Below are 25,028 nucleotides of genomic sequence, written 5' to 3' on the forward strand. Positions count from 1 at the left end.
GCAGGCCTGGTGGTGACAAAATCTCTGAGTACTTGCTTGTTCGCAAAGGATTTTATTTTTCCTTCACTTCTGAAGCTCAGTTTGGCTGGATATGAAATTCTGGGTTGAAAGGTCTTTTCTTTAAGAATGTTGGATATTGGCCCCCACTCTCTTCTGGTTTGTAGTGTTTCTGCTGAGAGATCTGCTGTTAGTGTCATGGGCTTCCCTTTGTGGGTGACCCGACCTTTCTCTCTGACTGCCCTTAGTATTTTCTCCTTTATTTCAACCTTGTTGAATCTGACGATTATGTGCCTTGGGGTTGCTCTTCTTGCGGAATATCTTTGTGGTGTTCTCTGTATTTCCTGCATTTGAGTGTTGGCCTGTCTTGCTAGGTGGGGGAAATTTTCCTGGATGATGTTTTGAAGAGTATTTTCTAGCTTGGATTCATTCTCTTCGTCCCCTTCTGGTACACCTATCAAACGTAGGTTAGGTCTTTTCACATAGTCCCACATTTCTTGGAGACTTTGTTCATTCCTTTTTGTGCTTTTTTCTCTGATCTTGGTTTCTCGTTTAATTTCATTGAGTTGATCTTCGACTTCAGATATTCTTTCTTCTGCTTGGTCAATTCGGATATTGAAACTTGTGCATGCTTCGCGAAGTTCTCGTATTGTGTTTTTCAGCTTCTTTAATTCATTCATATTCCTCTCTAAGTTATCCATTCTTGTTATCATTTCCTGAAATCTTTTTTCATATCTTTTTTCAAGGTTCTTAGTTTCTTTGCATTGATTTAATACATGTTCTTTTAGCTCACAGAAGTTTCTCATTATCCACCTTCTGAAGTCTAATTCCGTCATTTCGTCACAGTCATTCTCCGTCCAGCTTTGTTCCCTTGCTGGTGAGGAGTTTTGGTCCTTTCTAGGAGGCGAGTTGTTCTGGTTTTGGGTGTTTTTCTCCTTTTTGCACTGGTTTCTTCCCATCTTTGTGGATTTATCCACTTGTCATCTACGTAGTTGCTGACTTTTCGATTAGGTCTCTGAGTGGACACCCAGATTGTTGGTGATGAAGTATTTCTGTTACTTGGTTTTCCTTCTACCAGTCTAGCCCCTTTGCTGTACGACTGCTGAGGTCCACTCCAGGCCCTGCTTGTCTGGGGTGTACCTATAGCAGCTGCGGAAAAGCGAGGGATGCTACCAGTTTCTTTTTCTGCTAACTTTGTCCCAGAATGATGCCTGCCAAATGTCAGTCTTTTGGATATAGAGGGTTCAGGGAGCTGCTTGAGGAGACAGTCTGTACTTTGTAGGAGCTCAGTTGCTGAGCTGTGAGCTCTGTTTTTCATTCAGGGCTGATAGGCTGAAAAAAACCCTTTTTTTCTCAGATGCTCTGTCTGGGGGTGGGGGGGTTGAGGCTTTCCTTGTGAGTGTCTGCCTCACTATCCTGCCCAGCTAGGAGGCAGTCAAATCACTATTTGCCTGCTGAAGCTCTGCCCTGCTAGTGTGAGGTTCACCCTGTTGCTGCAGGCTCTGCCCTTTTGCTGCGGTCTCCACCCTGTTGCCACGGTCTCCGCCCCATTGCCACGGGCTACACCCTGTAGCGGAGTCTCTCTGTTGTACCGGGTTGCTTTGGCAATGGCAGGCTGTGTCAGCAATGGGCATGTACCTCAGTGGGGGCTGATTGCCTCGGTAATGGCGGACGCCCCTCCCCCGCGGAGCTGCGCTTTAAGAAAACCTCCGCACCGGGAGGGTTTGGAATCGCTGTTTTGTTTGTCGCACTGCACTAGCCCAAACGCTTTGTCCCTGGGATTTCCTGGGCTGGCTCACTGCCCAAGTCCCGTTTAGTCTCAAGTTTAGCCCTCCCAGGTCTCAGTTTGCTGGTTCAACAGGGCACCCGTAACAGTGCGCTTTTGTATGGAGCGCTGTGGAGCGGGCCGGAGCTGCACCGGCTGCCGGCTACACCAGCCGAGACCTCTGCCTGGCGTCCCGCATCTCTTTTATACCTGGGAATTTCCCCGTTCTGTGGGCAACTAAGATCCGTCTGGAAACGCGTCCCCGACTCACCCTCTCCGTGCATCCAGCAAGAGCTTCAATCCTGGGTGGTTCTCACAGCGCCATCTTGAGTCCTCCCCCCAGATGTGGTTTTCAGTAGTGGAATTTTCAGTAGTGCTGGCTGTGATAATAAAAAAGGCAAAACGTTTTTTGCATGTGCTATGCTATATACATATACATTAGTTGCATAGGCTATGCTCTAATGTTATGACGCTTTAAACTGACAGCAAAATGAATAGTTCATGTTTACATTTTTAAAAATTGTGGCCATTTAGAATTCCAGGTCCTAGAAATTCAAATATGACTAAGTTACAGCCTCTGTCTTTAAGAAAGAGACAGAAGTTAATCACAGTATAATCTATGATAGGGATTTTTATAATTCAGATATTTGTTAATTTGGATGAGGAAAAAATTGTACTAATCTCTAACTGAAAAGTAGCATATCCTTCCATTATGAATGAAGGCAGAAAACTATAGGAGAAAGAGAACACTCACCTTTGAGAATGAGTTAATTAAAATGTTAAATGTTTTAGAATATCAATTTAATAAATGTTTCAATATTTTTAAATTTTTATCTGATTGTATTTTATTTTGAGTCTTGTTAGTCTTTTTTCCTTTAGTTTTGATATTTTTTTCAAAGATAGGTATAATAAAGCTGATGAAGTTCTTCTGTCACATTTTAGAAAAGGCAGATGATTTAGATTCGGGAAAATACTTGATGGAAGGTGAAGAAATGGACATTGTTCCATACATGGACACACCAGTAAGTGACAGTAGTTTTGCTATTAAAAATTTAAATACACACCAGGTGATAGAGATGCTTGTAATGTGTCTTCCACCCTAGGTCAACTAAGCTAAAACAGGAACACTCTTAACTAATCTAGAATCATTCATCATGGAAGTCTGGTTACGAATTTGCACCAAATCACTACTATTAAGAAGTTACAAGGGGGTGGGCATGGTGGCTCAGCACTTTGAGAAGGTAAGGAGGGAGGATTGCTTGAGCTTAGGAATTCGAGACCAGTCTGGGTAACATAGGGTGGTCTTATGTCTATTTTTTAAAAACAGATTTTAAAGAAAGACGTTGTTTGGGCACACTGGCTCACACCTGTAATCCCAGCCCTTTGGGAGACCAAAGCAGGTAGATCACTTGAGGCCAGAAGTTTGAGAGAAGCCTGGGCAATATAGTGAAACCCCATCTAGTAAAAATACAAAAAAATTAGCTGGGCATGGTAGCACATACCTGTAATCACATCTACTTGGGAGGCTCAGACATGTGAATATCTTGAAGGTCGAGGTTGCAGTGAGCTTAGATCATGCCATTGCACTTTGTCACCTGGGTGACAAAGTGAGAGACTGTCTTCCAAAAAAGAAAAAAGATAAGTTAAAAGGGTTGAGTATAAGTATCTCTTAAGGACCTGTGATCTTGAGACTTTTTGCCACCAAAAATAATTCCATTCCTTATTGTTTCAATGTTATAGAAAAAAAGAAAAAGTAACAATTATATATCCATTCCTGTAATAGGCACTTCCAGGAGATTTAGAAAAAAAATTGATTTGGTTTTTGTTTTTCTGTTCCATGTTGCTTCAGAATTTTTGCTTTTCTTCAAAATCTTCTTAGTCTTTTAATATAAATAGCTTTAAGTGTTAAACTCTGTAAGGCTAAAGTGTATTTATTTTTTAAATCAGAATTGGTCTGAAGAAAGTGATGAGGAAAATGATCAACAGCCATTAAGCAGAGAGGACTTTATAAAACCATTTTTAAAACGATTAGTAATCTTTTCTATATGATGCTTAAGTAGTAGTACTGTAGAATTAATGTTGAATTAATGCATGCAGAGTGTAATTTTGTAATTTTTTTCCTATAGTTCTGAGAACTTACTTAGGCCTAAATGTTTCCATTTTTTTTTATTGGAGAAGGACCAATTTTGCTAAGATTGTGCCAGTGCACTCCAGCAACAAAGTGAGACCTTGTCTCAAAAAAAAAATAAATAAATAAAAGGCGCGCGACTCAAGATGGCGCTGTGAGAACAACCCAGGATTGGAGCTCTCCTTGAATCTGCGGAGAGGTGAGTCGGAGCTGCATTTCCAGACTGATCTTTGTTGCCCACGAAACGGGGAAATTCCCAAGTATAAAGAAGACGTGGGACGCCTGGCACTACCGCTGCCTGGCGAAGCCGGCAGCCGGGGTGGCGGCGGCCGGCCCTACCTATCGCTCCCCACAGGGGGCGCTTGTCTGGGTGCCCTGTTGAACCGGCAACCTGAGACTTGAGAGGGCTGGACTTGAGACGGAACGAGACTTGGACAGTGGGACAGCCCAGGGGATTGCAGGGACAGAGCGTTTGGGTTAGCCCAGTGGGACGAACAAAACCATGATTTCAAATGATCCCCGTGCAGTGGGTCCAAGACGCCCTGTGGGGGAGGGGCGTCCAACATTACCGAGGCAACCTGCCCCAACTGAGATACACGCCCACTGCTGACGCAGACAGCCGTTGCCAAGGCAACCCGTCCCTACTGAGATACACGCCCGCTGCTAACGCAGCCTGCCGTTGCCAAGGCAACCCGCTACAACAGAGAGACTCCGCCTCAGGGCGTGGTGGAGACCACATCAGAACAGCAAAGCCAGCCCCAACAGGGCGAGCCTCACAGCAGGGAGGAGCCTCGGCAGGCAAACAGTGGCTAGTCTGCCTCCTAGCTGGGCAGGACACCTCAACGAACATCAAAAATAAAGCCCGAACCCCCCCAACACAGAGCATTTGAGAAAAAAAGGGTTTTCTTAATGAGCTCTGTTGCAGCAGAATCAAACATAGCAGCCTAACAGCCCTGAATGAACAACAGAGCTCACAGCTCAGCAATTGAGCTCCTATAAAGTACAGACTGTCTCTTCAAGCAGCTCCCTGACCCCTCTATATCCAAAAGACTGACATTTGGCAGGCATCATCCTGGGACAAAGATAGAAGAAAAAGAAACTGGTAGCATCCCTCACTGTGCCACAGCTGCTAGAGGTGCACCCCAGACAAGCAAGGCCTGAAGTGGACCTCAGCAGTTGTACAGCGAAGGGGCTAGACTGGTAGAAGGAAAACCATAAGAGAAATACTTCATCACCAACAATCTGGGTGTCCACTCAGAGACCCAATCGAAAAGCCAGCAACTACGCAGACGACAAGCGGATAAATCCACAAAAATGGGAAGAAACCAGTGAAAAAAGGAGGAAAACTCCCAAAACCAGAACACCTCGTCTCCTAGAAAGGACCAAAACTCCTCACCAGCAAGGGAACAAAACTGGACGGAGAATGACTGTGACGAAATGACGGAATTAGACTTCAGAAGGGGGATAATGAGAAATTTCTGTGAGCTAAAAGAACATGTATTAAATCAATGCAAAGAAACTAAGGAACTTGAAAAAAGATTTGAGGAAATGATAACAAGAATGTATAACTTAGAGAGGCATATGAATGAATTAAAGGAGCTGCAAAACACAATACGAGAACTTCGCGAAGCATGCACAAGTTTCAATATCCGAATTGACCAAGCAGAAGAAAGAATATCTGAAGTCGAAGACCAGCTCAATGAAATAAAACGAGAAACCAAGATTAGAGAAAAAAGCACAAAAAGGAATGAACAAAGTCTCCAAGAAATGTGGGACTCTGTGAAAAGACCTAACCTACGCTTGATAGGTGTACCAGAAGGGGACGGAGAGAATGAATCCAAGCTGGAAAATACTCTTCAGGACATCATCCAGGAAAATTTCCCCCACCTAGCAAGACAGACCAACACTCAAATGCAGGAAATACAGAGAACACCACAAAGATATTCTGCAAGAAGAGCAACCCCAAGGCACATAATCGTCAGATTCAATAAGGTTGAAATAAAGGAGAAAATACTAAGGGCAGCCAGAGAGAAAGGTCGGGTCATGCACAAAGGGAAGCCCATCAGACTCACAGCAGATCTCTCAGTAGAAACACTACAAGCCAGAAGAGAGTGGGGGCCAATATCCAACATTCTTAAAGAAAAGAACTTTCAACCCAGAATTACATATCTAGCCAAACTGAGATTCAGAAGTGAAGGAAAAATAAAATCCTTTGCGAACAAGCAAGTACTCAGAGATTTTGTCACCACCAGGCCTGCTTTACAAGAGCTCCTAAAAGAGGCACTACACATAGAAAGGAACAACCAGTACCAGCCATTCCAAAATCACACGAAATGCTAAAGTGCATCAACATAATGAAGAATCTATAACAACTAACGGGCAAAACAGCCACTTAGCATCAAAATGGCAGTATCAAATTCACACATAACAATATTAACCCTAAATGTAAATGGACTAACTGCACCAATCAAAAGACACAGACTGGCAAATTGGATAAAAATCCAAAACCCTTCAGTGTGCTGTATCCAGGAAACCCATCTCACAGGCAAGGATACACAAAGGCTCAAAATAAAGGGATGGAGGAAGATTTACCAAGCAAATGGAGAGCAAAAAAAAAGCAGGAGTTGCAATTATCATCTCTGATAAAATAGACTTTAAAGCAACAAAGATCAAAAGAGACAAAGAAGGACATTACATAATGGTAAAAGGATCGATACAACCAGAAGAGCTAACGATCCTAAACATATATGGGCCCAATGCAGGAGCACCCAGATACATAAGGCAAGTTCTTAATGACTTACAAAGAGACTTAGACTCCCACACAATAATAATGGGAGACTTTAACACTCCACTGTCAATATCAGACAGATTAACCAGACAGAAAATCAACAAGGATATCCAGGGCTTGAACTCAGATCTGGAGCAAGCAAACCTGATAGACATTTACAGAACTCTCCACCCCAAATCCACAGAATATACATTCTTCTCAGCACCACATCACACCTACTCTAAAATTGACCACATAATTGGAAGTAAAGCACTGCTCAGCAAATGCAAAACAACTGAAATCATAACAAACAGCCTTTCAGACCATAGTGCAATCAAGTTAGAACTCAGAATACAGAAACCAACCCAGAACTGCACAGCTTCATGGAAACTGAACAGCTGGCTCTTGAATGTTGACTGGGTAAAGAATGAAATGAAGACAGAAATAAAGAAGTTCTCCGAAACCAATGAGAACGCAGACACAACATGCCAGAACCTCTGGGACACATTTAAAGCAGTCTCTAGAGGAAAGTATATAGCAATAAGTGCCCATATGAGGAGAATGGAGAGATCCAGAATTGACACCCTATCGTCAAATTGAAAGAGCTAGAGGAGCAAGATCAAAAAAACTCAAAACCCAGCAGAAGACAAGAAATAACTAAGATCAGAGCTGAACTGAAGGAGATTGAGATACGAAAAACCCTTCAAAAAAATCAATAAATCCAAGAGCTGGTTTTTTGAAAAGATCAACAAAATAGACAGACCACTAGCCAGATTGATTAAAAAGAAAAGAGAGAACAACCAAATAGATGCAATAAAAAATGATAAAGGGGAAATCACCACAGATTCCACAGAAATTCAAACCATCATCAGAGAATATTACAAACAACTCTATGCACATAAACTAGTAAACCTGGAAGAAATGGATAAATTCCTGGACTCCTGCGTCCTCCCAAGCCTAAACCAGGAGGAAGCTGAAACTATGAATAGACCAATAACAAGGTCAGAAGTCGAGGCAGCAATTAAGAGCCTACCACACAAAAAAAGCCCAGGTCCAGATGGGTTCACAGCCGAATTCTACCAGACACACAAAGAGGAGCTGGTACCATTCCTTCTAAAACTATTTCAAACAATCCAAAAAGAGGGAATCCTTCCCAAATCATTTTAGGAGACCAACATCATCCTGATACCAAAACCCGGCAGAGACCCAACAAGAAAAGAAAAGTTCAGGTCAATATCCATGATGAACATAGATGCAAAAATCTTCAATAAAATACTGGCAAGCAGATTGCAACAGCAAATCAAAAAATTTATTCATCATGATCAAGTAGGATTCATCCCGGGGAGGCAAGGCTGGTTCAACATACGCAAGTCTATCAATGTAATTCACCACATAAACAGAACCAAAAACAAAAACCACATGATTATCTCAATTGACACAGAGAAGGCATTTGACAAAATTCAACAGCCCTTTATGCTAAAAACCCTCAATAAACTCGGTATCGATGGAATGTATCTCAAAGTAATAAAAGCTATTTATGAGAAACCAACAGCCAATATCATACTGAATGGGCAAAAACTGGAAGCATTCCCTTTGAAATCTGGCACTAGACAAGGATGCCCTCTTTCACCACTCCTATTCAATATAGTACTGGAAGTTCTAGCCAGAGAAATCAGGCAAGAAAAAAAAGAAAGGGTATTCAAATAGGAAAGGTGGAAGCCAAATTGTCTCTATTTGCAGACGACATGATAGTATACCTAGAAGACCCCATCGCCTCAGCCCAAAAACTCCTGAAACTCAGCCCAAAAACTCCTGAAACTCATAAGCAACTTCAGCAACGTCTCAGGATATAAAATCAATGTGCAGAAGTCACACGCATTCGTCTACACCAATAACAGACTTAAAGAAAGCCAAATCAAGAATGAACTGCCATTCACAATTGCTACAAAAAGAATAAAATACCTTGGAATACAACTCACAAGGAACGTAAGGGACCTCTTCAAGGAGAACTACAAACCACTGCTCAACGAAATCAGAGAGGACACAAATAGATGGAGAAACATTCCATGTTCATGGTTAGGAAGAATTAATGTCGTGAAAATGACTATACTGCCCAAAGTAATTTACAGAATCAACACTATCCCCATCAAGCTACCATTGACTTTCTTCACAGAATGGAAAAAACCACCATGAACTTCATATGGAACCAAAAGAGAGCCCGCATAGCCAAGTCAATTCTAAGCAAAAAGAACACAGTGGTGGGCATCACACTACCAGATTTCAAACTATACTACAAGGCTACAGTAATCAAAACAGCATGGTACTGGTACCAAAACAGAGATATAGACCAATGGAACAGAACAGAGGCACCGGAGGCAACACAGCATATCTACAACTATACAATCTTTGATAAACCTGACAAAAACAAGCAATGGGAAAAGGATTCCATGTTTAACAAATGGTGTTGGGAAAACTGGCTGGCCATGTGCAGAAAGCAGAAACTGGACCCCTTCCTGACACCTTACACTAAATTTAACTCCAGATGGATTAAAGACGTAAACATAAGACCTGGCACCATAAAAACCCTAGAAGGAAATCTAGGCAAAACTATCCAGGACATAGGAGTAGGCAAGGACTTCATGAACAAAACACCAAAAGCATTGGCAACAAAAGCCAAAATAGACAAATGGGACCTAATCAAACTCCACAGCTTCTGCACGGCAAAAGAAACAGTCACTAGAGTGGATCGGCAACCAACAGAATGGGAAAAAATTTCGCAGTTTACCCATCTGACAAAGGGCTGATATCCAGAATTTACAAAGAACTCAAACAGATTTACAGGAAAAAAACAAACAAGCCCATTCAAAAGTGGGCAAAGGATATGAACAGACCCTTTACGAAAGAAGACATATATGAGGCCAACAATCATATGAAAAAATGCTCATTGTCACTGGTCATCATAGAGGTGCAAATCAAAACCACATTGAGATACCATCTCACGCCAGTTAGAATGGCGATCATTAAAAAATCTGGAGACAACAGATGCTGGAGAGGGTGTGGAGAAAAAGGAACACTTTTACACTTGGTGGGAGTGTAAATTAGTTCAACCATTGTGGAAGACAGTGTGGCGATTCCTCAAGGCCTTAGAAATAGAAATTCCATTTGACCCAGCAATCCCATTACTGGGTATATATCCAAAAGACTATAAATCGTTCTACTGTAAGGACACATGTATACGAATGTTCATTCCAGCACTGTTTACAATAGCAAAGACCTGGAATCAACCCAAATGCCCATTGATGATAGACTGGATTGGAAAAATGTGGCACATATACACCATGGAATATTATGCAGTAATCAGAAATGATGAGTTTGTGTCGTTTGTAGGGACATGGATGAATCTGGAGAACATCATCCTCAGCAAGTTGACACAAGAACAGAAAATGAAACACCACGTATTCTCACTCATAGGCGGGTGATGAAAAATGAGAACACATGGACACAGAAAGGGGAGTACTAAACAGTGGGGTCTATTGGGGGGAAAAGGGGAGGGCCAGTAGGAGGGGGAGGTGGGGAGGGATAGCCTGGGGAGAAATGCCGTATGTGGGTGAAGGGGAGAAGCAAAGCAAAGCACACTGCCATGTGTGTACCTACACAACTCTCTTGCATGCTCTGCTCATGTACCCCAAAACCTAAAATCCAATAAAAAATTTAAAAAAAAATTAAAATTTAAAAGTATAAGGGAGGATATGCATAGATTATATGCGAACACTATGCCATTTTTTTTTTTTCAGGGACTTGAGTACCTACAGGTTTTGGTGTCTGCAGCATTCTTGCAATCAGTCCCTGGTGGATATTGAAGGTCAGCTGTATTTATTCCAGACTTTCTAATCTATGCTCTTGGTGCCAGAGTGACCTGGAAACAGACAGACTGTTATTTATGTGGCTTTATAATATTATGTCTTAATACATAGGTGGCAGGTTTCATCTCAGCTGCTTGGGAGACTGAAGCAGGAGAATCACTTTGCTCTGTTTTTCTTTTCTTTTTTTTTTGGAGGCAGGGTCTTACTCTGTTGCCCAGGCTAGAGTGCAGTGGCACAATCTTAGCTCACTGCAGCCTTTGCCTCCTAGGCTCAAGCAATCCTCCCTCTCCAGCCTCCTAAGTAGCTGGAACCACAGGCAAGTGCCACTACACCAAGCTATTTTTTGTAGAGACAGGGTTTCACCATGTTGCCCAGGCTAGTCTCAAACTCCTAGACTCAAGCAATTCACCCACCTCTGCCTCCTAAAGTGCTGGGATTATAGGTGTGAGCTACTGTGCCCAGCCCACGTTGCTCTTTTTCTTTTCCTCCCCTTTCAGCTTCCCCAAGTAGCTGGGATTACAGACATACACCACCACACTCAGCTAATTTTTGTATTATTAGTAGAGATGGGGTTTCACCATGTTGGCCAGGCTGGTCTCGAATTTCTGACCTCAACTGATCTACCCGCCTCTGCCTCCCAAAGTATGGGGATTACAGATGTGAACCACTGTATGTAGCCCACTTTTTTTAATTTTAAAATTGGCTTAGCTATTTGTGAACTTTTATTCTTCCATAGACATTTTAGAAGCAAGATGGTAAACTTTAAAATAAAAAAAGGCTCACCCGGCTGATGCCTGTAATCCCAGCACTTTGGAAGGCCGAGGCAAGTGGATCACTTGAGGTCAGAAGTTTGAGACCAGCCTGACCAACATAGTGAAACCCTGTGTCTACTAAAAATACAAAATTAGCTGCACACGGTGGTGCATACCTGTAATCCTAGCTACTAGGGAGACTGAGGCAGGAGAATTGCTTAAACCAGGCAGGCAAAGGATGCAGTGAGCCACGATCATGCCATTATACTCATCCTGGGCAACAAGAGCAAAACTGCATCTCAAAAGAAAAAACCAGCTGGAATTTTTATTGGGATTGCAGAGAATTTATAGATCTAACTTGGGGAGGTTTGATTACCTTAACATGTTAATATCTACATTTATTGTAACTTTATCTTTTACTAGATCTTGGAAATTTCCTTTTTTAAGATCTCCAGTGTTCTTTTGTTAATTTCTATATCTGTTACAGTTTTTATTTTTGTGAATGATACTTCTTTTGTTTATTCCTGATGTAGAGGAAATAATACTGGTTTTCTTATATGCCACCTTTTTGTTGAGTTCTGATATGAATCATAACACTTTATTGATTCCATTTGGTTTCTTGTCTGCAAATATTGGTTTTTATATGCAAATATGGTTTTAGTGTCATCTGCAAATATGGTTTTATGTCCTCCTGCTAGTTCTTATGCCTGTGTCTTCTCTGTGATGTTGTGATCTAATCTCTTTTCTGGCCCAGCAGCCAGCCCTCTACTCCGTAGCGGAAGCAACAGCTCATAGGAGTGGGCTTCCTGGACAACTAGGTCTCATCCTAAGTGGGGTTATACCTGAAACTCCTCCATTAAGTGCGATGGTTGTTTGGTATTAGTTCAGGGTATGTAGCCTTTAAAAATTTAAGACAATTTTCTTGTATTCCTTTTTTTCTACAGGCTTTAATCATAAATAAATGTTGAATTTTTATTAAGTGATATTATTTATCTGTGAGATAATCTTAGAACTTTTCTCTTTTATCCTAATAATACATTGATAGACTTTCTGATATTGAATTATCCTTGAAATCTTCACCTAAACTTGTTTGATCATGTTATTTTTTAGTACATTATTAGATGGGGTTCAATTTTGGATTCACTTTTTTTTTTTTTTAAAGACAGAGTCCTGCTCTGTCACCCAGGCTGGAGTGCAGTAGCATGATCACAGCTCACTCCAGCCTCAACCTCCTGGGCTCAAGCTATCCTCCACCTCAGCCTCCTAAGAAGCTGGGACTTCAGGTGCATGCCACCACACCCAGCTAATTTTTTTTTTTTGCTTTTTTTGTAGTGATGAGGTTTCATGATGTTAGAGACCAGCCCAGGCTGGGATTGCAGGTGTGAGCCACTGAGCCCATCAGGTTAGCGATTTTTTAATGTAAGATTTTTCATCTTTATTCTTTGATGAATTACATTTATCATGTCTTTATCTGGTTTAAGCATCACTGTTATATTAGCCTCATAAAATGTTACGTGGCTTTCTCTTTTTCTGCTTTTTCAAATGACTCATGTAAGATAAACATTATCTAATCCTTCAGAGTTTAGCACCAGTGCTGAGGCTTTGGGAGTGGTTGGGAAGGTCTTTGGTTCCTTTTAATTTCCTTAACGGTTATTGGACTAATAGCATACACCATTTACATCTTTTTATGTGTGGGACAATTTTTTTTAACTTTCTAGTCAATTACATTAATTACATCTAGTATGTGTTTCTTTCTTGAACTCCTAGACTCAAGTGATCGTCCCATCCTGGTTTCCCAAATGGCTGGGATTATACACGTGAGCCATAGAACCCAGCCAATATATGTGGTTTAAAATAAATGATCATAGGCAAGTAAATGTTGTTAGGTAGCTATTTTTAAAAAGCCATTTTCAACTATACATTTGAATGGATCTGTAAGTCCAGCTATTGTGACCCAGTATTTATTGTTGTTGTTAACTATTATAACTCAAACTTACTACATTTCTTTCAAGCAGATGAGCCAGATGACTGAAGCTGGCTGGAACATCATGTGGTCCATCAGTGCTGGACAGCCAGGCCTTCCCAGTTTCCTCATAGCTTACATTTGTACTCCAGTTTAGCTGCTGTCTGGTAAGAAGCTAAAGTTTTCATTTACTGTGATAATAGAAAAAACTTTGATGTTTAAACATTTGGCTTTGGTTTGTGACTTCAGTTCCTCTCTGAAATTTAAATTTGTTTTGGTTTTGACAATTTCTTTTTTGAACAGAGTCTTACTCTAGTTGCCCAGGCTGCAATGCAGTGGTGATATCTCAACTCACTGCAGTCTTCACCTCACCCAACTGATTTTTTATTTTTTATTTATTGATTTTTGGTGGGGGGGAGAGAAAGTCTCACTCTGTTACCCTGGCTGGAGCGCAGTGGCATAATTGTGGCACACTGCAGCCTCTGCCTCCCTGGTTCCAGCAGTTCTCATGTTTCAGCCTCCCGGGTAGCTGGGATTATAGGCACACATCACCACACCCAGCTAATTTTTATATTTTTAGTAGAGATGAGGTTTCACCATGTTGTCCAGGCTGGTCTCCAACTCCTGACCTCAGGTAATCCGCCTGCCTCAGTTTCCCAAAGTGCTGGGATTACAGGCGCAAGGCACTGCACCCAGCCATAGTGTTTTTAATTATCACAGCATAACTTGAATTTAGGTTCTATCATGTCATCTACAATGTAAAAATCTTTGGAATCTAATTTTGAGAGTCCGTCCTAGGCACAGAAAAGCAGTAATCTGCTGATTTTAAATGTGGGGACTGGGAACCAGATGTTATTAAAAATGTGAGGAAGTGGTCTCGGAATATGAGTTGCCTGGTAGATCGTCTCAGTCCACTGGTCAGGATCCATTCGCTGCTAACTTCTTGCCTTACACAGAGCTCGGGGCGGAAGCAGCTGAACCTTCACTATCTAGAGGCAGGACTGGAGTATCCGACACCCAACCTTGCTGTGCTCTTGAAGAACCCGGTCGCAGGTGAGGGGGAGCGGGCTTTCTGTGCTGCGGGGCATTTAGGGCTATTTTCCTGAACAAGCCTGAGAGCAGCTCACCCCTCTTGGCGTTTCTGTGAGGTTTGGCCTTTCATGCTTGTTTCCTGGGATGAGCTCACATCAGGTTTTCCTCCATCCGCCCTTCCCCAGGTGCGCCTGGGTCTGCCCTGGCTCCCTCAGGTGACCAGGCCGAGGGCCAAGGGTTCCCCAGCAGGTTCTGACCTGCCACCCCTGGAACCCACCCACCCAGCAGAGGTGCGCACCTCCTGCCTGGGGTGGCCCCAGACAGGTGCCCTGGGCGTCCCTGAGTCCGCTATCTAGCACAGTCCACCCCTGTGCTGACCCCACCCCCCGCCCTGACCCAGCATGCCCCAACCCAGGACAGGTTCGGACCCCATTCTTCCACTCTCTGAGCCGAACTGACTGGCAGGATGACCCCACACTCGCTCTACACCAGCTGAACTGGCCCAGGCTGGCAGGTCTTCGGGATCTCCCTCTTCTGCAGCAGTGGAGGTGGGAAAGGGCCAGCCAGGGGGAAGCCCCATGGGAAGAGGGTGTGGCAGGGGCTGGGGCCATGGCCGGAAGGGAGGAGCGCAGGGAGGAAGAGGCTGAGCAGGGAGAGACCTCGCCCCAGGAGGAAGGGGACGAGGCCGAGCATTTCCTGGTGCATTCCCAGCCCACCTGACTGACTCACTCGGCCAAGGAAACTCCCTGACCTGCCCAGACCTTCAAGCTGCCATGGACCCAGGTGAGGAGCCCTGCACACCCGTGCCCTCCCTGCGGCCTCCATGGGGTCTGGGTTGTCTCGGAACCTGGGCCTTCCAGGGCGGTGGGGCTGGGACTGAGCCCCCTGGTGGCACAGCCTCCAGAATCACCCTGGCCCCAGCATCCCCAGCTCCCGGCCCTGGGCTCCAGGTCCCCTTAACCCTAAACCAGGCTCCTGGTCCCCTTACCCCTAAACCGTGCCCCCCAGGCTCCAGGTCCCCGTGCCCCCAAACCACACCCCCTGGGCTCCAGATCCCCACACCCCCTAAACCGCATCCCTGGGCTCCAGGTCTCCGCATCCCCTAAACTGTGCCCCTTGGGTTCCAGGTCCCTGCACCCCCTAAACCGTGCCTCCCCAGGGCCTGTGCCCCTGGCCTCTCTGCCTGAGCTCCGAGCCCCCGGCACCTGGATCCCCAATACCACTCCTGGCAAGTGGTGCAGCTCCTGTGGGGAAGGGACACCTCCATGTTTCATGAGTTTTTGTTGGAAAGTAAGGGACAGGTAGATTGCTAGTGTTGTCCTAAGCTCGCGCGGTGGGATCTGAACCCATTATTCTTTCCTGCCTTGTGAGGACCTGAGGGAGCCTGGTCTGTGGGGCCATTCCATGCATTCTTGAAGAGAGGAGTTTTGGGCTTTGTTGAGGAGGCGCGATTGTTTCGGGGGCAGCGTTGTTTCACACAAGCCTTCTGAATTGTGTATTTTCAGCCTGAAATGCATGAGCTTTGTTTGGAGTACACTGTGGGTGTGACTAGAAGAGGGCAAGGATAAGTGGGAAATGGGTTTGAAGGACCAGTTTTTTTTTAAGCCAAGAGGGGCATCGGGACAGTGCCCACTCTGCCGCGACATCCACTCAGGAAGTGGCTGGGATGGAGCCCAGCGCCGCTCAGACCCCCTGGGAACTGAGGCTTGGAGCATTTGTTTTCTGGCAGCAGAGGGCACTGTGGCCATGCCGGGAGCAGTGGCATTTCCTGGAGTTGTCTGGTGGAATCCAGGATAAGGCGTGGCTGGAGCTATGGGGATGCCCATGCGGGCACGTGTTGCTGTGCCTGACAGCTTGGTGGCTGTGACAGAGCCCTGGCCAGGCCAGGACCTGCAGGGCCCCACATGTGTTGCCCTTTGTCTGCGCTGGCCAGTGCTTTCCATGTGAAGTCTAGACCCACAGGCATGGAGCCTGGAAGAACACATCACATTGTGGGTGGGCGCAGGCCGTGGCAGGTGTGCAGTTGTAGGGTCCCTGCGACCGATGCACCATGGAGTCCTGTGTTAAGACAAGTGTCTGTGTGCCACGCTCAAAGAAAATGTATCCCCTAAGTTTGTGTGTGTGTTTAAATTTACCTTAAAATTTACAGAAAGATCACTTTTTGGTGTGCAGTTAGTTCAGTGAGCTTTAACAGATGCGTGGACTGCAGTGACTACCACCACAGTCAGGATACTCAGGAAGGCAGCCTCTCTCCTCCTCCCTGCTCCTGCAGCCACCTGTCTGTTCCTGAGTCCTGCTCCTTTGCCTTTTCCAGAGTGTCACATGTGGGCTTGGAGTCTGGCTTGCTTTACTTAGCATAAGGAGTTGGAGATTCAGCCATGCTCTGGTTTGTCCCTGAAGCGTAAAGATACCAAGGTTTTAAAAAGTGTGGCTCTTGGATACAGCCGGAGAGAGGGACTAAAATGATAAAGTGATGAGAAAAATTTTGAAACTATAGTTCATTCAAAACATTAAATAGTATAGAACTGACGTGTATGCTGAAAGTGAAATTCCCTCAGTACTTTTAAGTAGTATACAGTCTTTGCTGTGCATACATAATTTTTTTATAACATAGTGAGAGCATATTGCATATGTTATCATCATATATTTTTCACTTAATGATGTTTGGTTATTTAAACATCTTAGCAATCTTTACGTGTTGATCTATACAGTGCATACACACAGATTTCCCTTAGTCTTTTAAGTGATAGTATAGTTTTTCTTTTTTTGAGGCAGAGTCTTGCTTTGTGGCCCAGACAAGAGCTCAGTGGTGCAAACTCGGCTCACTGAAACCTCTGCCTCCTGGTTCAAGAGATTCTCCCATGTCACCATCCCAAGTAGTTGAGATTACAGGCATGCACCACCACACCTGGCTAATTTTAGTATTTTTAGTGTAGACGTAGTTTCACCATGTTTCCCAGGCTGGTCTTGAACTCCTGACCTCAAGTGATCCTCCTGCCTCAGCCTCCCAAAGTGTTGGGATTACAGGCACGAGCCACTGTGCCCAGCCAGATGACTACAGTGTTCTGTAGTGTGGATGTTCCATAATTCTATCAGCCTCCTGCTAATTGATGTTATAGTTGTTTATTGTTTTACACCACTGCAATCAGTGCTTGTGTCTGTATCTTTGTGCACATACTCACATTTATCATGCTAAAGGTGACTTTGGGTTTAAATAATAGTTAACATTTCATGAGTACTTCTCATGTTCCAGGCATTGTTCTAAGCCAGGGTTACCTGTCAAGGTCCAGGTAGTGACTGCTGACAGCTGTGCAGGCCATAGCACCCATGCAGTGTGTACAATAAGTGTGGGGAATGAGTCTGGCTGTGTCTCATCGAAACCTCTGTACAGAAAGAGGGAGTGGTCTGTAGTTTCTTGACCACTGTTCTAAGTCATATACATCCTAGTTATTCTCATAGTCCTCTAAGAGAGGTGCAGTTACTATCCTTACTTTGTGAATGAGGAAACTGACACAGCAAGGAGTCCAAGGTGACTTGGTTGATCAATGGCCGAGCCAGGCCTTGACCCGACCATCTGACTTACAGGCTTCAAGTTTAACGATTAGAAAGAAGCTGCCAATGTCTTCTCCTAAATGTTAGACCTGGTGGTGGGACCCTCAGGCACCTGCTGAACCAGTGGCCTCTGGTTCTTTGAAAGCCATGGTACCACTCTGGGCAGCTTTTGGATGCTGGATAGGCCAGCACCCTCTTAGCACCTCTCATTGTGTGCCTGTCTGTATTCCTGCTTTTGATAAATGTTTCCCCAGCACCAGCCTACAGAGAAGTCAGCTCAGCTGGTGCCTGGGACCACCCATCTGGCAGTCAGGCGGGGAAAGAGACTTTTCCAGCAGGTAAGATTAAGTTGGGTGCTGGCAAGGTTAACTTCCTTTGATGTCTGCTCCAGCAGGAATTACCTGAGCCCAGGTCGGCATGTTGCTTGGTTACCATGGCCCATTTTCCTTCAGTAACATGGAGCAGGCAGGGTGCAGGGTTCATGCCTGTAATCCTAGCACTTCCAGAGGCCGAGGCAGGGCAAATCACTTGACATTAGGAGTTCAAGACCAGCCTGGCCAACATGGTGAAATCTTGTCTCTACTACAACTACAAAATTAGCCAGGCATGGTGGTGCATGCCTGTAATTCCAGCCAGCCGAGAGGCTGAGGCAGGAGAATCACTTGAACCTGGGAGGCGAGATCACACCACTGCACTCCAGCCTAGGCCAACAGAGCGAGACTCTGTCTCAAAAAACAAAAATTGTGAAGAATAAATGAGATAATGTATAGAAAAAAATACTGCAAGCCAGGTGCAGTGGCTCATGCCTGTAATCCCAGCATTTTGGGAGGCCGAGATGGGTGGATCATAAGGTCAGGAGTTAAAGACCAGCCTGGCCAAGATGCTGAAACCCCGTCTCTAATAAAAATACAAAAAATTAGCCAGGCGTGGTAGCATGCACCTGTAATCCCAGTTACTTGGGAAGCTGAAGCAGGAGAGTCACTTGAACCCGGGTGGCAGAGGTTGCAGTGACCTGAGATCACACCACTGTACTCCAGCCTGAACAACAGAGCAAGACTCCATCTCAAAAAGAAAAATACTGCATAAGAGACACTGTTTATGCTATGTTTTCTAAAGATTTTATCTTTCTAAAACATATTTTATAGTGTGAAGTTTTAACTAACATGTCCAAGCTATTTTCATTGTTTTCCCTATTAAATAATATTTAGCCAACTTTTTGGTTATCCCTAGGTATCTTTTATTGGTGGCAGCAGTAATGAAATAGCTTTCTCGAATTTTCATTATGAAGGACTGTTGAATTTTATGTTTTTCTCAGCATCTGCTGAAATGATTATATGGTTTTTTTTCCCTTGATTTGCTGAACAGGATGTAGCACATTTATATATTTGTGTTTATTGAATCATCTTCATATTCCTCAGATGAATCCCACTTCGTCATGGCAGATAATCCTTTCATTGTCTTGTCAAATGCAGTTTTTATGTATTTTTTTGAGAACTTTTTGTATCTGTGTTGATCAGAGATATTTGCCTGTCTTTTTCCTTTTTGTGTTGTGTTTTGATCTGGTTTTTGCACCAGGGTAGTGCTGGCCTCATAGAACAAGTTTGGAAGTATTCCTTCCTCTTCATTTTTGGGGAAATATTTTGAGTAAAATTTGTGTTAGCTCTTTTAAAAATGTTTCATTGAATTCATCAGTAAAACCATGATTCTTGTGTTTTTCTTTCACAGGAGACTTTTTATTACTACTTTAATTGCATTACCCATAATTGACCTGTTCAGGTTTCTTACCTTTCTATCATTCTATCTACATGAGCCCAGGGATTCAGGGGAGGCCCCAGCGAGTGGCCACAGTAGCTGCTGCCTTTCTCTCTGGCCACTGACACATCTGATTCATTTCAACATCCCCAGGTGTTCTAAGGGGGGCAGAGTGTAGCCTGCCCTGGCTTGGGAATGCACACAGGGACCCTGGGTGAGCCTAGAGCTGGGGCTGTAGCTAGAACTTCAGGGCAAGAGAGGCCCCTGACCTCTCACTTTCTGGTCCCAGTCATGAGGTTTCAGGAGTGGGGCCAGAGTGGGCTCATTTAATGTTGTGTAATGACAGGACAGAAGGCAGCAGCCTTTGACACTTCACATGAAAATGTGGCATGAGAAGAAACAATGATCAATCCAGTCTTGGCCAGAAAGTCATTGCCGTTGGCGAAAGAGCCAGTGTCTGAGTGCCTGTAGCTATGTATGTATGATCTATATACATGTACATATGTAATACTTCTTGGCTTATAGTGTCTAAATATTTACCATCTAATGCATCAGAAGAAGTGTTTGCCTTTCCCAGTGCTAACTGATAATGGCTGTGCATGACCCTATAAAAATTTAACCACTTTTGATAACAATAAATAATATTAGCTGCCATTTACTGAGGCTCAGAAACATTAAGTAACTTGCCTAAGGTCACACAGCTAGTAAGTGGCAGAGCAGGATCTTACAGTGACAGTTTGGAGGGAAGAGGAGAATAAGTGGTGGACTTGATTCTGACCATGCAGATGCAGGTGGCCCCCTGGACTTCAGCTTCTCCAGGGCCAGGCTTAACTCCAGAACTTCCAGGCAGCTCTGTGACCCCATCTCTCCTCATGAGCTTGCTCTGGGATAGCTGCCAAAGCTACTTTTTAATTACAATCCACGTGAGAACACTGTGGCCAGAAACTTCTATCTTCCTGGCATTTTCCTTCCTGTGGGGCCTCCCAACCCCAACAGTTCCTCTGTAACATGGCTGACTCTTCTTTTGTTTCCTCCTAGACTTTCCCTTGTGGGTTCAGAGGGGAGACTGCTGTTGCTAAGCCTTGCTGAGCATCATTTCTGGTGTGGCAGAGTCAACAGGCCTCCTGCTTCTTGACTACTCCTGACTCATCTCTGCAGAGCAGACACACTTCACTTCTTGGACATCACTGAAGAACGTTCTGGTAAGTAAATTTTTCAGGAATGAAAGCTTACTGCTCAGAACACTCAACTTTAGAAACCTGGAACTATGTTGCCTATTAAATCTTTTTATGTTTCTGACATGGAGTCTCACTCTTGTTGCCCAGGCTGGAGTCCAGTGGCACAATATCAGCTCACTGTAACCTCTGCCTCTTGGGTTCAAGCGATTCTCTTGCGCTAGCCTCCTGAGTAGCTGGGATTACAGGTGCCTGCCACTACACCCAGCTACATTTTATATTTTTCAGTAAAGATAAGAGTTTCACCATGTTGGTCAGGCTGGTCTTGAATTCCTGACCTCAGGTGATCCACCTGCCTTGGCCTCCCAAAGTGCTGGGTCTGTGCTATGGTCAGGTCCAAGACAGGGCCCAGCCAAATCTAGAGTGATGGCCAGGAAAGGGTCAAACCTAGGGTAGGGTCAAGGCAGGGGCAGGACCAGGGTGGTACCAAGAACAAGACAAGAACAGGCAATGGCCAGGGTAGGAACAGGACAAAGGCAAGGATAGTGCAGGTTCATGGCACAGCCAGGGTCCAGGGACAGCGTCAGAGCCATAGCATCAACAGCAATTGGGCTGTGGCTAGGACAGTGACAGAGCCAGAGTCAGGGTCAGAGCAGTGCAAGGCCAGGGTAATGCCAGGCATTTCAGGTTCAGACAGGATCAGGGAAGAACCAGGGTAAGGCCTCAAGCAGGGCAGGACCAGGACCAGGATGTAGGTTAGTGCCAGGGCTGGACCGCAACAGAGGGGCAAGGCCAAGATAGGGCCTGAGTAGGTAAGGATCAGGACCAGGACCAGGGTCGGGGCTGGGCCAAGACTGTGACAAGGTAGGGTCATGGCAGGGCATGGCCAGAGCTGGTTCATAGAGAAGGCAGGGTCAATGCTAAGGGCCAGGGCTGAGGCAGGGTCAGTGAATATTGAGGGTGAGACCAGGTCCAGGGCACAGCCAAGGAAGTGTAGGTCAGGGCATTGGTACAAGTGGGATGTTGCAGTGTCATTTTAATGCCAAGACAGGGCAGAACAGGGAAAGTCGATGGTAGAGCCAGGCCAGGGACGAGCCAAGGTTGGGCCAGGATACCTCCAAGCCCAGTTCAGGACCATGGCAGGTCCAGGGCTATTGCAAGACAAAGTGTAGGACCAGGGACAGGGAAGGCCAAGGGAAAGGCCAGAGAAGGGCCAGAGAAAAAGCAAGCCAGGGAGGGTCCAAGGCAAGAATGGCCAGTTCAGAAACTGAACCAGGGGAGGCCAAATGCAGGGCCAAGACAGAGCAAGACCAGGACAGAGAGGGACATAGCAAGCCAGGGTAGAGTCAGGGCAAGTTTAGGGACAAGACAGGACTAAAATAGCACAGGACCAAGGTAGGGTTAGTGGCAGGGCAGAATCAGAGAATGACAGGGCCAGGTCAGGGTCAATTCAATAGCATGGGCAGCATCAGCGTCATGCTATGGGCATGGAAGGTAAATGCAGAGCCAAGGAAAGGCCAGGGTCAAAGCACAGCAATTGCAGGGCGAGTACTTTGCCAGGGCCAGTTTAGGGCCAGGTCAAGTGCCAGAGCAGGTCGGGGCCAGTCAGGGTCAAGGGCGAGGGCAGAACCAGGACCAGGAGAAACCAAAGATAGAGCCAGGGTAGGGTAGGGCTAGGGCAGAGTAGTACTAAGGTAGCACAGGGCCTGGCCAAAAGCAGGGTAGGGACATAGCAGGGGAAGGACTAGGATCAGGGCAAGGGCAAACACTGGGCCAGGGTATGGTGTGACCAGTACAGGGCCAGGTTAGAGGATGACAGGTCAGACCAGGGTAAGGCCAGGGAGAAGGCAGAACTAGGGCCAAGGTCATGCCAATGCAGAGAGGGCTAATGAAGGGTCAGTGCAGGGTGAGGGCAAGACCAGGGCATGGAAGACCAAGGAGGAGCAAGGGAAGGGCCATTGCAGGGCCAGGGTTCAGGTCAGGGCAGGCTCAGGGCCTGGATAAGGGTAGGGACATGGCAGTGCTGGACAGAGCCAGAGCATCACTATAGAGAGGGCAAGACAAAAGCCAAGTCAGAGTCAGGGGAAAATCCAGGAAGGGTCTAGGGCAGGCCAGAACCAGGGAACCTCCAGTGCAGGATAAGACAGGATATTGGTATGACTAGGCCATCGCAGTGCCAGGAAAGCACAGAACAGGCAGGGCAAGGTGATGTCAGGGCAATGACAGACCAAGGCATGACAGTGATAAATGAGACACTGGACATGTGCAAGTCCAGATCAAGGCCAGAGCAGGACCAGTACCATAACCATTGGCAGGCCAGGGGCCATGGTAGGACCAGAGTCAGGACAAGGGGCAGGGGCAGGGCTAGTGCAGGTTCAGGACGGGGACAAGAGTAGTACTTTGCCAAGACAGGACCAGGGTGGGGTCAGAGCAGGGAAGGGGTCAGCACAGGGCTAGGGTGAAAGCAGTGACAGGACCAGAAGCATTGCAAGGCCAGAGGAAGGGCAGGAAAAAGGCCACGTCCAGGTCAGGGCTATGGCTGGAGGAGTGGGTAGGATCAGGACCATAGCCAAGTGAGGGCCATGACAGAATCAGGGCAGGGTCAGGACCCTTGTATTGGCAATGCAGGGCAAGGAAAATGGCCCTGCCCAGTCAGGACTATGCCAGGGCATGACCAGAACTAGGGAAGGGCCAAGCAAGGGCAGGATGAGGGCTGGGTCATGGCCAGAAAAAAATCAGGGACAGGGTCACAGCCAGGGACATGACAGGACCAAGATGACGGCCAGGACTGCACCAGAAACAGGACAGGACCAGGACCAGGCAGGAACATGGCAGGACCAGGACAAGTTCAGAATCAGCACAGGCCAGAGAAGGACTGGGGTAGTGCAGAGCAAAGGCAGGATAGGGCCAGTGTAGAGCAAGGACATGGCCAGACGATGGCAGAGTAGGGGCACAGAAGGCCATGCCAAGGACATGGACCAGGCAGTGCCCACCACAAGGCAGGGCCAGAAAGGGACCAGTACAAGGGCAAGACCACTGAAGGGCCAAGGAAAGGGAGGGCCATGGAGGAGCCAAGGCAAGGACAGAGCCATGCAAGAACCAGAGTCAGGACCAGGACAAGGGAAAGGGAAGGGAGGGAAATAGCAGGCCAGAGTAGGGCCAGGGTAAGGTCAAAGCTAAGGTAGGACCAGGATAGCACAGGATTAAGGCAAGGCCAGTGAAAGGCAAAGTTATGGCATCACCAGAGCAGAACCAGGGCATGGTCAGGTCCATGGCTTGAACATTGCTATGGCCAGGATAAGGACAAGGCTGGGGTAGGACCATGACAGGACCAGGACCATGACAGGACCAGGGTTAGGAGCAGGGGCCAGTGGTTAAGGTCAGGGCTGGGGCCAGGTCTGTGCTAGCGTCAGAGTGAGGGCCAAGGTAGGGCAGGACCACATCAAAGGGGCAAAACAAGGACCAGGGTGACGTCAGGGCCAGGATAGAACTAGGATTGTGCAGGGTCAGACCCACGCCAAAAGCAGTGCATGGTCAGGGTCCAAAACACTGTGGCTAAGTCTAGGCAAGGGCCAGAGCAAATGCAGAGCCAAGGAGAAGGCAGAAACATGGAGGGTCCAGAGAAGGGCAAGATGAAGGCAGAGCCAGAACCAGCATGAAGCAAAAACAGGGACAGGGCAGTGCAAGACCAGGTTAGGGCCAGGTCTAAAATAGGACAGGGCTAGAATAGAACAAGGCATAGCCAAAAGCAGAGTGGGACCAGGGCTTAACCCCTGGCTAGGGAAAAACCAGGGGTAGAGTCATAGCCATGGACATGAGAAGACAAAGACCAAAGCCAGAAATAGGGTGGGGTCACGGATTAGGACATAGCAAGGTCAGGGTCAGCACAGGGACAGGGTGTAGGGCATGGCAGGGATAGGGTAGTGTGGAGCCAAGACATGGCAGGGCCAGTGTAGAGAAAGTAAGAACCAGGGGATAGCAGGGTAGGCACAGGATAGGCCAGGGTTGGGACATAGACCAGGCGGAGCCCACAAGGCAGGTCCAGAAAGGGGCCAGGGCAAGGACAAGGGAAAAGCCAGAGAAGGACCAGGTAAAAGGCAGGGCCATGGAGGAGCCAAAAGAAGGTCTGGGCCAGGTCAGAATCAGAACCAGGGCAGACCAAAGGAAGTGCCAGGGCAGGGCAAGTCAGGGTAGGGAGGGCCATTGCAGACCAGGTTAGGACCAGGGCAAGGTGAGGACTGAGGAAGAACTAGGGTAGCACAGGGCAAGGAATGAGTGGGGA

At 46.1% G+C, this 25,028-nt stretch overlaps 1 protein-coding gene across 1 annotated transcript in view; it reads left to right on the top strand.

Moving 5' to 3' along the window:
- The window catches only part of LOC108590573 (uncharacterized), a 68,638-nt gene that overhangs the window by 11,284 nt on the left and 32,326 nt on the right, over nt 1–25,028 (top strand). Inside the window, exons 4-7 of the mRNA XM_078365981.1 lie at nt 10,045–10,519; nt 13,288–13,402; nt 14,192–14,288; nt 20,610–20,773. The gene's annotated coding sequence lies outside the window, so the exon portion shown is untranslated. The remainder of the gene's footprint in view (nt 1–10,044; nt 10,520–13,287; nt 13,403–14,191; nt 14,289–20,609; nt 20,774–25,028) is intronic.

Source organism: Callithrix jacchus, chromosome 2, assembly GCF_049354715.1.
Source record: "Callithrix jacchus isolate 240 chromosome 2, calJac240_pri, whole genome shotgun sequence".
Classification (NCBI taxonomy): domain Eukaryota; kingdom Metazoa; phylum Chordata; class Mammalia; order Primates; family Cebidae; genus Callithrix; species Callithrix jacchus.